This window comes from Ictalurus punctatus, chromosome 16, assembly GCF_001660625.3.
Source record: "Ictalurus punctatus breed USDA103 chromosome 16, Coco_2.0, whole genome shotgun sequence".
In the NCBI taxonomy this organism is placed as follows: Eukaryota; Metazoa; Chordata; class Actinopteri; order Siluriformes; family Ictaluridae; genus Ictalurus; species Ictalurus punctatus.
The window spans coordinates 22,935,583-22,946,641 of NC_030431.2; the positions used below are offsets into that span (position 1 = coordinate 22,935,583).

Below are 11,059 nucleotides of genomic sequence, written 5' to 3' on the forward strand. Positions count from 1 at the left end.
AGAAGATGCAAATGATTAATATACACCCCTAATGCTAATGCTAATAATGAATGAAAGCTGGGTAGCTAGCATGATGCGAAGAGTTAGCAATAGCAATATATTTATGTTGTTAAAAGTAATGTGTTCTCAATAATATTAAGAATAATAATTATTATTATTGTATGTTTTTTTACACAAGAAAAGAAAAAGGCGATATTGTTAAGAGTTAGGGGTCAGGCGCTAAGCTATAGCAATAAACATACTAATAATGAATGGAAGCTGGTAGCTAGCATGATGCTAATGGTAACATGGTAAATAATAACCACTAGATTTAGCACATAGTTATCCATAGCAGTATATTTATGTTGTTAAAAGTATACATCCATCCATCCATTTTCTATACAGCTTATCCTTCAGGATTGCCAGGAACCTGGAGCATATCCCAGGGAGCATCGGGCACAAGGCGGGGTACATCCTGGATGGGGTGCCAATTCATTGGAGGGCACAATCACATACGCATTCACACCCATTTGTACACTATGGACACTTTGGACATGCCAGTCAGCCTACCATGCATGTCTTTGGACTGGGGGAGGAAACTGGAGTACCCGGAGGAAACCCCCAGAGCACAGGGAGAACATATAAACTCCACACACACAGGGAGTGTGCAGAATCAAACCCCCAATCCTGGAGATGTGAGACGAACGTGCTAACCACTAAACCACCGTGCGCCATAAAAGTATGCATGTTGTTAAGACTTAGGGGTCAGGCGCAATGCTATAGCAATAAATCTCACCTCAGTGATGGTTTCTAGCTAACAAATTCCAGATTATTTACCGTTTCACAAAGCTGTGATATATGAGGTTCTCAGATGTTTCCATTTTCCACTTCAATATCTGGATCTCCATCAGCCACCAGGGCCACAACGTGTTTCCTCTGAGACACATGAAATCATCCGCTGCATCGTTCCCAACCGACGCTAATGTAATATTATAGCAGGACACTGCTAACTGAGAGTCTCAAAACACTGTGAAGTTCATTTTGTACAAATCTGTAGGAGGGTCAGGTCTTTTTCTGTGAGACGCCATGTGAGAAAACCATAAACCATACACTCTGCCTGAGGAACGTGTTGAAAGTTAATCCTCTGTCTCATAGCCTTTTTTTTATTTTTATTTAAGTATTCATATCTGAGTCCATGGCGATTCATACTCATGATTACATTTTCTCAGCTAATGTAGTGAAACTCACGTTATGTAACATTCTAGCATTGTTAGCTCATCAGGAACGTCTAGTGAGGTTTGTATCCCAGCTGCGAAGCTAATGCGCAATTACGGTTGAAATGCAATGAAATGAAACACAGTTATTCACGCACCGGCCACTTTAATAAGAACGCCTGTACACTAAAACTTATCCAGTTGGATATAAAAGACCTGATGAAGTTTTCCGATCTTCAACTGTCCCAGTTTTGGCGAGCCTGTGCCCACTCAACTCTGTACACTATCGGTGAGAGAGGTCAGAGGAGAATGTCCAGACTGGTTCGAGCTGACAGGAAGGTTACGGTAACTCGAATTATCACTCTTTACAACCGTGGTGAGGAGAAAAGCATCTCAGAACGCACAACACGGTGAACCTTGAGGCAGATGGGCTATAAGAGCAGAACACCACATTGGGTTCCATGTTGAGAGTCAACCAAGAACATGAATCTGGGCACACACTCGCAGTATTCAGTCCCTCGATCGCATAAAAGAATGCAACATCCGGAGGAGTTCGCACTTTTTCGAAACGAACGCAGATATTCCGCGGGTTTGGGCCGAGACGCGTCATGTGACGTCATCGTGATGCGCGTTCAGCCAAAGCCCTCTTCGAGTCATGTGCATTGAACATGAGTACAGCTAAAAGGTCTCATTTACCAGCAATTTCCTGCAAATGCGATTTCGACAGTTCAAGTAGTTTTCCGCAGAAAAAAGCAAATCGCATCGCAAATTTTGACAAAAGCCGCAGCAAAATCAAGGTTTTTTTGTCCGCGACAATCATAAAATAATAAATAAATTCTGTACGGAGTGAATGTACAGTGGTGCAATACTAAGGATGTAGAAGAGCTGGTATTCTATATCTAATCTAGTGCACTGATATAGGGAGTATAGCTGAATCCCACACATCTCCTTTCTGGAACATAGAGCACTCACTGCGTAGGGTATAAAAGTGTGTGTGTGTGTGTGTGTGTGTGTGTGTGTAAGAGAAATTAGCAAAAAGAAATGAAAAGGGTAAATGAATTTAACTGTCATAACAGCTGTGTGTGTGTGTGTGTGTGTGTGTGTGTGTGTGTGTGTGTGTGTGTAAGAGAAATTAGCAAAAAGAAATGAAAAGGGCAAATGAATTTAACTGTCATAACAGCTGGATTAGTTCAATTTCTGTATAAAAACATGACATACAGAAATGTACTAAAGTCGTTCAGACTGAGCTGTGTGGGTATGTGTGTGTGTGTGTGTGTGTGTGTGTGTTTGACATTATCTCTTTTCACTCTGAAATGCCAAGACTGCAGCAGTAATGCTCCATGGCATCCTGAAAACCTTTATACCGATCAACACACACACACACACACACACACACACACACACACACACACACACACACACACACACACACACACAGAGTTAAGTATAGTCCATTTCAGTATGCTGTGTTTACTAAGGTATTGTACACAGGAATGCCTTAGTGGTGTTAAAGGGTTGCGCTGGGCTTTGACCATTAAAGAAGGAATTTTGGGGGAAAATTTCTATTTCCCAATCTGCTTTTTATTTTATTTTATTTATTTATGCACAAAGTATGTAAACCCACAAAGTATGTAAATCTCCTGTAATATAGGAGTTCAGTTATATATACTATTATAGTCCACCTGATGTGTCTATGGTTTATCTCACATAAACTGCAGTTTTAGAAGCATGTCCTTATATAATCTATGGTTTTAGAAGCATGACTGGTTTAAAAAAAATTGTTTCCTTGTCTAAACTTTAAGTTTGAGAAGCATGCATTGACCTAAGCTACAGTTTCAGTTTGAGGAGCTTCAGGTGAAGGAGCTTGCATCAGTTAAACTAAGTGTAACAACCCCTTATTCTGTAAAAAAAAAAAAGAGATATGTGAGAAATCAGTGATGACTTACCTCGGGATGTGTCTGATGAGAGGAAAAGCAGTGAAACTGTTCTGTCAGTGTACAAGGGAACTGAGAAGGTCTATTCAGCACTCTATGAAAGAGGAGATGAATTAGGGTTGCCATGTTGGAAGGGATCCTCCTCTGTCATTGCTAGTTGGAGTCATACATTAATTTGTTCAGTTATCTTCATTAACTGCTTTATATTGGTTAAGCTTTGGAAGGTCATTAGTTCAAATCCTGACATCACTTCACCAAGCTGCCAATGCTCGGCTGTGTGTTGTTTGTTTTGTTTTTTTTAATGAGAGAGAAATGTAAAATGCTTTGGATAATGCTGTCTGATAGACTTCAATCCCCGCTTCGCTGTTATAGTAATCTCCACTCTTCTGGGAAGGCTTTCCACTAGATTTTGGAGCATGGCTTTGTGGGTTTGTTCATTCATTCAACCACAAGAGTATTAGTGAAGTCGTCGTTCAAGTTCATCCCAAAGGTGTTCAGAAGGGTTGAGGTCAGGGCTCTGTGCAGGACACTCGAAATCTTCCACTCCAACCTTTGTGTACAGGGACATTGTCATGCTGGAACAGGTTTGGGCCTGTATGCTACAGCATTACAATGACATCCTATACAATTGCGTTCTTCCAACTTTGTGCGAGCAGCTTGGGGAAAGCCCACATATGGGTGTGGTGGTTGGGTGTCCATATACTTTTGGCCATAAAGTGTAGTTTTACCTTTAAAAATGGTAATACGTATATTACGGATATCTAATACGGATATATGGATATCTAATGCATATTAATTCAATTAAAATGCACTAGATATCCAATCAATGTGAAATGCAGTTACTCTTAAGTTGTTTTCGCTTACGTTTTTTTTTTTTTTTCTCCCAGCCCTGAGTTCGTTACAATCGATTAAGTGTGAGAGCTATTTTCAAGCCTGGGAGTGGTCCAGAGATCCCTTCACTGGTCCTCTTGAAAATGGGGGTCTGGGGTTCGCTTCAACCAAACCGTGGCATGATCAGCATCAAAAGTGGAAGCTGTCCACACTCTGGCTGCATGGCAAGCAACATGCCACGTTACTTATTGTTTCTACCTTTGTGATGCAAAGGAAGGGGTTGTTATGGTTATTGATATACAAAACTAGACATTCATAGGACTGGAACACTGTAATTACTTCACTCTTGCACATGGAGCATCTCGAAATCTTTTTAGCCTGCATGGCTGAAAATCTTCTTTTATATGAGATCCACTCCACATTCGTAGGTATTCCTTCCTATACACTGACACGCAACACATCTAAAAAGCAGTGTTCTTCGCCACTTGAGTGTTGTTACCAGAGGAAAGTAATAAAATACAGCAAACAAATGAACCTCGTGCCTAGAATTTTGCAAGCCTGAGTGCTCAAAAGAGATGTACAGAATACCAAATATGAGCCATTGTTCGGAAGGAATTCTTCAGTGTGAATGCAAATCAGTGATTATGAGCCAAGTGTGAACACTCAACCTGCCAAGCGGCAAAGAGTAAAAAAGTAAACATTTTATTACTTTATTTGTTTTATATCTGCTGTTCTACTCTTCGTCTTGCTCGATCCAGTTTAAGTTGGAACTTTAAAATTCTTCAGAGACATTTTAATAATAATAATAATAATAATAATAATAATAATAATAATAACAATCTGACTCAGACTCTGATTTATTTATGCAACCGTATCTGAATAACCTCTAGTGTTATATTGGTTAGGTATAACTTCTATATGTCCACCTCTAAGACAAGAGATTTACCTTAAACCCAATCTAAAAACAGCACAGAAACAAAGTCTGTGCACATTCAACTAACAGGTTGCTAATCAATTATGACCTTTTGTAAGATACAGAATAAGAAACGACCTGACATTCTGTAATCTTGAGAGAACCCTAACCCTAACCCTATTATGTATAAATAATAAGTCCTCAAGATTCCTTTAAAAATGAGTTTCTCTTCTACACCAGATTCAGTTCCTGAAGGTCTTATAGGCTGCTAAGGTAGAGCGCTAAACTTCTGGAGTGTGATACAGTATCTGATGTATACTTTGCAGTGTTTTGTATCTTACTCTTAAGTGCTTGTAAGCACGTTCACCTCACACCTCCAGGGTCGGGGGTTCGATTCCCACCATGTATGGAGTTTGCATGCTCTCCCCATGCTGCCGGGGTTTCCCCCATGCATGGTAGGCTGATTGGCGTGTCCAAAGTGTCCGTAGTGTATGAATGGGTGTGTGGGTGTGTATGTGATTGTGCCCTGTGATGGACTGGCACCCTGTCCAGGGTGTACCTGCCTTGTGCCTGATGCTCCCTGGGATAGGCTCCAGGTTACCCCGTGACTCTGAAGAGGATAAGCGGTATAGATGGATGGATGGATTTTGCTGATATGAATTTATGGTCAATTTGTTATTTCCATTTTCAGTGTTTTTGTGAATAGTTTAACCCTTTGGTGAATATTTTATCACATCGTTAAATGTAGGATCAACTGCCTTATGAATGATGAATTTCATAATAATTTTGCTAAGCCGCAGAGGTGACACTGGGATTGTTTTTTTTAGTAAAGTATGGAAATGAATAAACAGAGTAACAACAAAATGCTTAACAACTGTTGTATCTGTTGTCGTGGACACAGGAACCTAAACGTGGAGATGGAAATGATTGATAATATTCACACACTTCACTTCAGTATTGGAAAGATGTTACCACAACATATTAAGTCATGAGCTCAAGTTCCACAATTCATGGCCATGACTTGTGACAACATAGTAATTTGTGCTGCGACAACAATGTATGGCCTTGAAAAATGAACATGTTGCCTTAATATCTCAAGCAGTGGTGGCTTAGCGGTTAAGGCTCTGTGTTACTGATCGGAATATTGGGGGTTCAAGTCCCAGCACTGCCAAGCTGCCACTGTTGGGCCCTTGAGTAAGGCCCTTAACCCTCTCTGCTCCGGGGGTGCTGTACCCTGCACTCTGACCCCAACTTCCTGATGGGCTGTTATTTTTTAGTATGTGAAGAAAAGAATTTCGCTGTAATGTACATGTGACCAATCAAGACTCATAATCATTATAATAAAACTAACGTTTTATAATGTTGTTATGAGGAACAAGACGGTGATGTCAACCAAAGCATTCCAGCCATGACACAGTCATGGAAAGAAAGTCTCACACACTCTCTGTCATCAGTTATTCCTTAACAATGTGTCTATCAACGTTTTCCCACATTTTCTCTAATAACACCACAATTTACCTCACAGAATAGCTGGAAATTTTAGAATAGTTGCCATATGCAGCCATTGTATTTGTTTTTCGACATGTAAAACATGTTTAAATAAATAATACTGTATGGTTTCATATGTGCATATCGTCGAATATCGCGTAAAATATAATATTTTATATGTATTATCAAATATCAGTGTCATTTAGGCATTAATATAGTTTTGTGGAGATTCTGTGTAAACAATCTGGCAACCCTGAACAGCTCCACTCCGCCTCTCCGGTTAAACCCTCCTTATTCTCTCGGGAAAACCGCCAGAAATTAACACCACTGAGAGCAAAAATAATGACCACTAAAGTTATCGAAATACAGTGGAAGTTAATATGGGGAGAAAAATGGATAAATGTGTGTTTTCTTTCATTCTTTTTTATTATTATTTTTTTTTTAGCATAATGGGTGATATCAGTATTGAGCTAACAGCGCGTGCGAACTTCTCTCTTTTTAATTGGTTACTATAGCAACCGGTTTTAGGCTGCTGTGTGGCAAAGCACTTTTGGCCCGTTTGTGATTCTTTCAGTTTGTATAATAAAATATTGATATTTCACTGATTTGTTTAAGAAATGTGCTACTCAATCATTTGAACTAAAACAGAAAAATGTATTTTTATTAAACCGAATGGCGGCGAGTTTAGTCATGGAGGTTACTCTAGCAAAGGGGTTCCCAAACTTTTCCAGGGCAAGGCCCCCCAAATGGCATTAACACTTGACAGAGGCCCCCCTTTTGCAAGATGTCTTTAAAACACATTAAAAATACAGACTTCTGAATTTTTTTTATTAATAATTACATCTTACATCTTTACATCACATTACATTAGGAATTGATTGTGTGTGTGTGTGTGTGTGTGTGTGTGTGTTTGTCTGAGAGTGAGAAATAGAAAACATATTAGTGGGAGGGATGGGCACACCAAATTGTTGCGGCCCCCCTGGCGCCCCCTGGCGGCCCCTAAGGGGGCCGCGGCCCCCACTTTGAAAACCACTGCTCTAGCCTTATGAATACAGTAATCGGGACAATTCAATTAGCACATCACTAACTCAACGGTTTAGCAAGCCAACCTCTCTAAGAATAAACGGAGAGAGAGAAAGAGAACACAAGCCAAAACTCAAGCCTTACAATGATTAATTAACAGCTGAACTGTTCAATGAACTCATGCATGGTCGAATTTAACATGTATCAGTGACCCACAGAGGTGTTCACTCATGCAGAGTTCAATATTTTGCGTGTTCAGTTATGTTCACTAAAGCTTGTAAACATTCAGCAATGGGTTTTTGCTGTGTACCTCAAAAACACTTCTGCTAGCTGGTGAAAAAAGCTCCCAGCAGGGAAGTGAGAATTCAGCAATAAAGCATCAGTCAGTCAGGTGTTGTTTTTTCCCCCCCTCTCTTTCAATGTTCAAACACAAAGAGCCTCACGCTGACACATCCACCTCCATAATGACACTGAGAAAACAAGCATACACATTGACTACAAATAGATACAGACATCGACAGAGAGCGAGAGAGAGAAAGGTCAGAGGGTGTTGATTTGTTTTCTATAACAGCAGCTCAGACAGTAGTTTCGCCTGTAAGTTTTATATTAATGCACGTTCTCATCTGAAGTAACAACTTACACTAAGGCTTGCATGATGTTGCTTCACATAAACAGATTTTTTAAAAACAAACATTATCACTGATATGGTGATGTTTTTTGGAAGGAGTCTCCAGTGTTAGCGCTTTATATCAGTCAGAGGTACAGTAAAGCTGTAATTATGTTTTCTGACACTGGACATTCTTCAGGATGGAGGATTTTGTGCTTTCTTAGTTACCTCACAAGCTGTGTGTGTGTGTGTGTGTGTGTGTGTGTGTGTGTGTGTGTGTCTGAATCTGGTGAAGTAATGAATTTTTATAGCTGCTATAGAGTAATAATCATGATAACAGGAACTAACTTGTCTCATGGCCGCTCAACAACATTAAATGCATCTATAAATGGATAAAAAAGTATGCCGTGTTGTTGTTGATTCATTTAAATATATATATATATTCTTGGCAAATTGATGTGGTATTAATAAGAGGAATTAATACACTATATGCCATTGTTGGAAAATAATCAACTTTAGGGGGGTGACATTAACTCTGCTTTGTGTTGGCCCGCATCGCATCACCGCATCACTGATTATTTTCCTATTACAGCACACCTCCAAGTGTTTTATTCCTGACTCCTCTGACTCAAGAAATGGACGCAAATGTAATAAACGTCAAAATTCAAAATTCACTACATGCTAAACTATTTTCCCATTTTATACCCATGTATAAAAGTGTATCCAGTGGACTCATAAATGCCCACAATGCATTGCAATAGGTTAAAGAAAGCCCACAATGCATTTTGCCATATATATATAGGGAATAGGTTGTAGCGCACTATTTTGGACGCAGGGCATGTTTTTTTTTTCAGCGTGCAGCGGAGAACCTTTGCCTGAACAGAGGCTGATTCAGAGTTTTATACTCTCATGAAGTCCAGCTGTGTGTGAGGAGGAGAGGAGACGAAGAGGACGGGGGGGGGATAAGGGGGGATAGGTCTCTGTACACCCCATTCATACCACACAGTGAACACTCAGGTCCATTCATCTGAGCATGTGGTGATGCCTAAAGGAAATTTCAATGATTATCTCAAGAAATAGAAGTCCTTTCATTTCAGAATGATTTAAAGCAATAACTGGGGAATTTACACATATGTACAGTACCATTACCTCAAATATAGCTATGAAGCTAATGTTGCTAACAAATAATGGAACCATATAGCTTCCAGTTTAGCCTCATGCACACTGTATGTCTAAATCACATGCTTGCCTCGAAAGGCTTTGTGAAGGCATTCAAAATCTCAAACATGCTTGATTATGTGGTTTGGACACCGTATGGCACACTTTTATCTATAAAAATGCTCAAGAAACCAGTAGGTAAAAACATTAACAGTGGCCATCTTGAATCTTCAATAACCATCACTCCACACCAATGTCAGACTCAGGTTGGAGGTAGAATTGTACATTAGACCTGACCCAAAATAGTTCCAGTTTGCTCTTCATAGTTTTTTTTTTTTTTTAGGGATACAATCTGTAAGTTTAAGAAACTGTTGTTATGTACAAACAGCATTACTAAGACTTGAAAAGACCTTGCTTGGGGGGGGGGGGGGACCATAACACAGAAATTCTAATGGTTTCCACTACAAATACTATTACAAACCATCAACTAACCATTAAAACTATTACCACTATTGGTCCTTAATGGTTTCCACTAGACATAACATGCCACCAACAGAAGGCAACAAATTACCAGTAGCGACCCACAGGGACCATTATAGTTTCCATTAAAACCATGGCAAATTCTATGAGGGTTCTACTGGGGGGTTTTTTTCAGCAGGGGAGCGTGTGATGATTTAGGTTTGCTACATGCTCAAGGTTAAATTGATGGATAAAATCTTTCCTTACTTTGTCAGCTACATTAGCTCACAATCTAAGTGGTGCTTGTCACTTAATACAACCAGGACAAGCAAATGAACCCTCAAAGGTACCGTAGTGGTTCAGTTATGTGCTTTAAAGAGTTTTACATTTCCATATGTTCACTTTCCCAGGCGAAAGACACAGACTAATGGTGCAAAGATCTTCCCTTGAGTGTCTCATCTCAGTGAAAGCGTTTGTATCCTGAAAGGTAAAGTTTTGTAGCGCAGGCAAAAGTACTTTAAGAGATTATAATATACACTAATTAAGCAATGTTATATGCTGAGACATCATGAAGTACAGATTTTTGAGTAGCTTTCAATGTGTTTAAATCTCAAGTCACTTGCTCAAGTCTCGTTCATTATATAGTGAATAATTTCACCTGGATATTACAGACTTAAAGCTAAAACATTGCTGAAATAAAAGATGCTTAAACTGATGATCTTTCTAACACACTTAGCACTGCTTGACTCTATAGAATACAGTTGTAATGATTAATGAGTAATGATTTATAATCACACTATCTGGTGTCACCCAGATGAGGATGGGTTCCCTTCTGATTCTGGTTCCTCTCAAGTTTCTTCATCACGTTGTATCAGGGAGATTTCCTTGCTAATGTAGCTTCTGGCTTGCGAATTAGAGATAAATCTAAATCTATATCTGGATATCTGTACAGCTGCTTAGTGACAATATCCATTGTTAAAAACGCTATACAAATAAAATTGAATTGAATTAAAGAGAATGAATGTATTTGGTGTTTTTTTGTTTTTTTTGTAATCCATCTTAGTTCATTTTACATATTTGGAAAGGCACAGAGAGATGAACAGACACACAGCGCCCTCTAAAGGACACAATGACCAAGCACATAGCGAAAATAAATAAATAAATAAATAAATAAATAAATAAATAAATAAATAACACTCACTCACTTTCAGTAACTTCATATCCCGGTCAGGGTGGGTCTGGAACATATCCCAGGAACACTGGGTGTGAAGTGGGAATACACCCTGGGTTGGATGCCTGTGCATCGCAGGGCAACACATACACTGTATACTCATTCAAACCTAGGGGCAATATATCTTAGCCAATCCACCTACCGGGATGTTTTTGTGGAGGTGGGAGGAAACCGGAGCACCCGGAGGAAACACACATAGACACAGGGAGAATATGTAAGGAA

At 39.4% G+C, this 11,059-nt stretch overlaps 1 protein-coding gene across 2 annotated transcripts in view; it reads right to left on the reverse strand.

Moving 5' to 3' along the window:
- Positions 1-3,234, reverse strand: part of csgalnact1a (chondroitin sulfate N-acetylgalactosaminyltransferase 1a) — a 39,910-nt gene extending 36,676 nt beyond the window's left edge. For both annotated transcript variants that reach the window (XM_017489819.3, XM_017489818.3), the window contains exon 1: positions 3,140-3,234. The gene's annotated coding sequence lies outside the window, so the exon portion shown is untranslated. The remainder of the gene's footprint in view (positions 1-3,139) is intronic.
- Between the last annotated feature and the right edge of the window lie 7,825 nt (positions 3,235-11,059).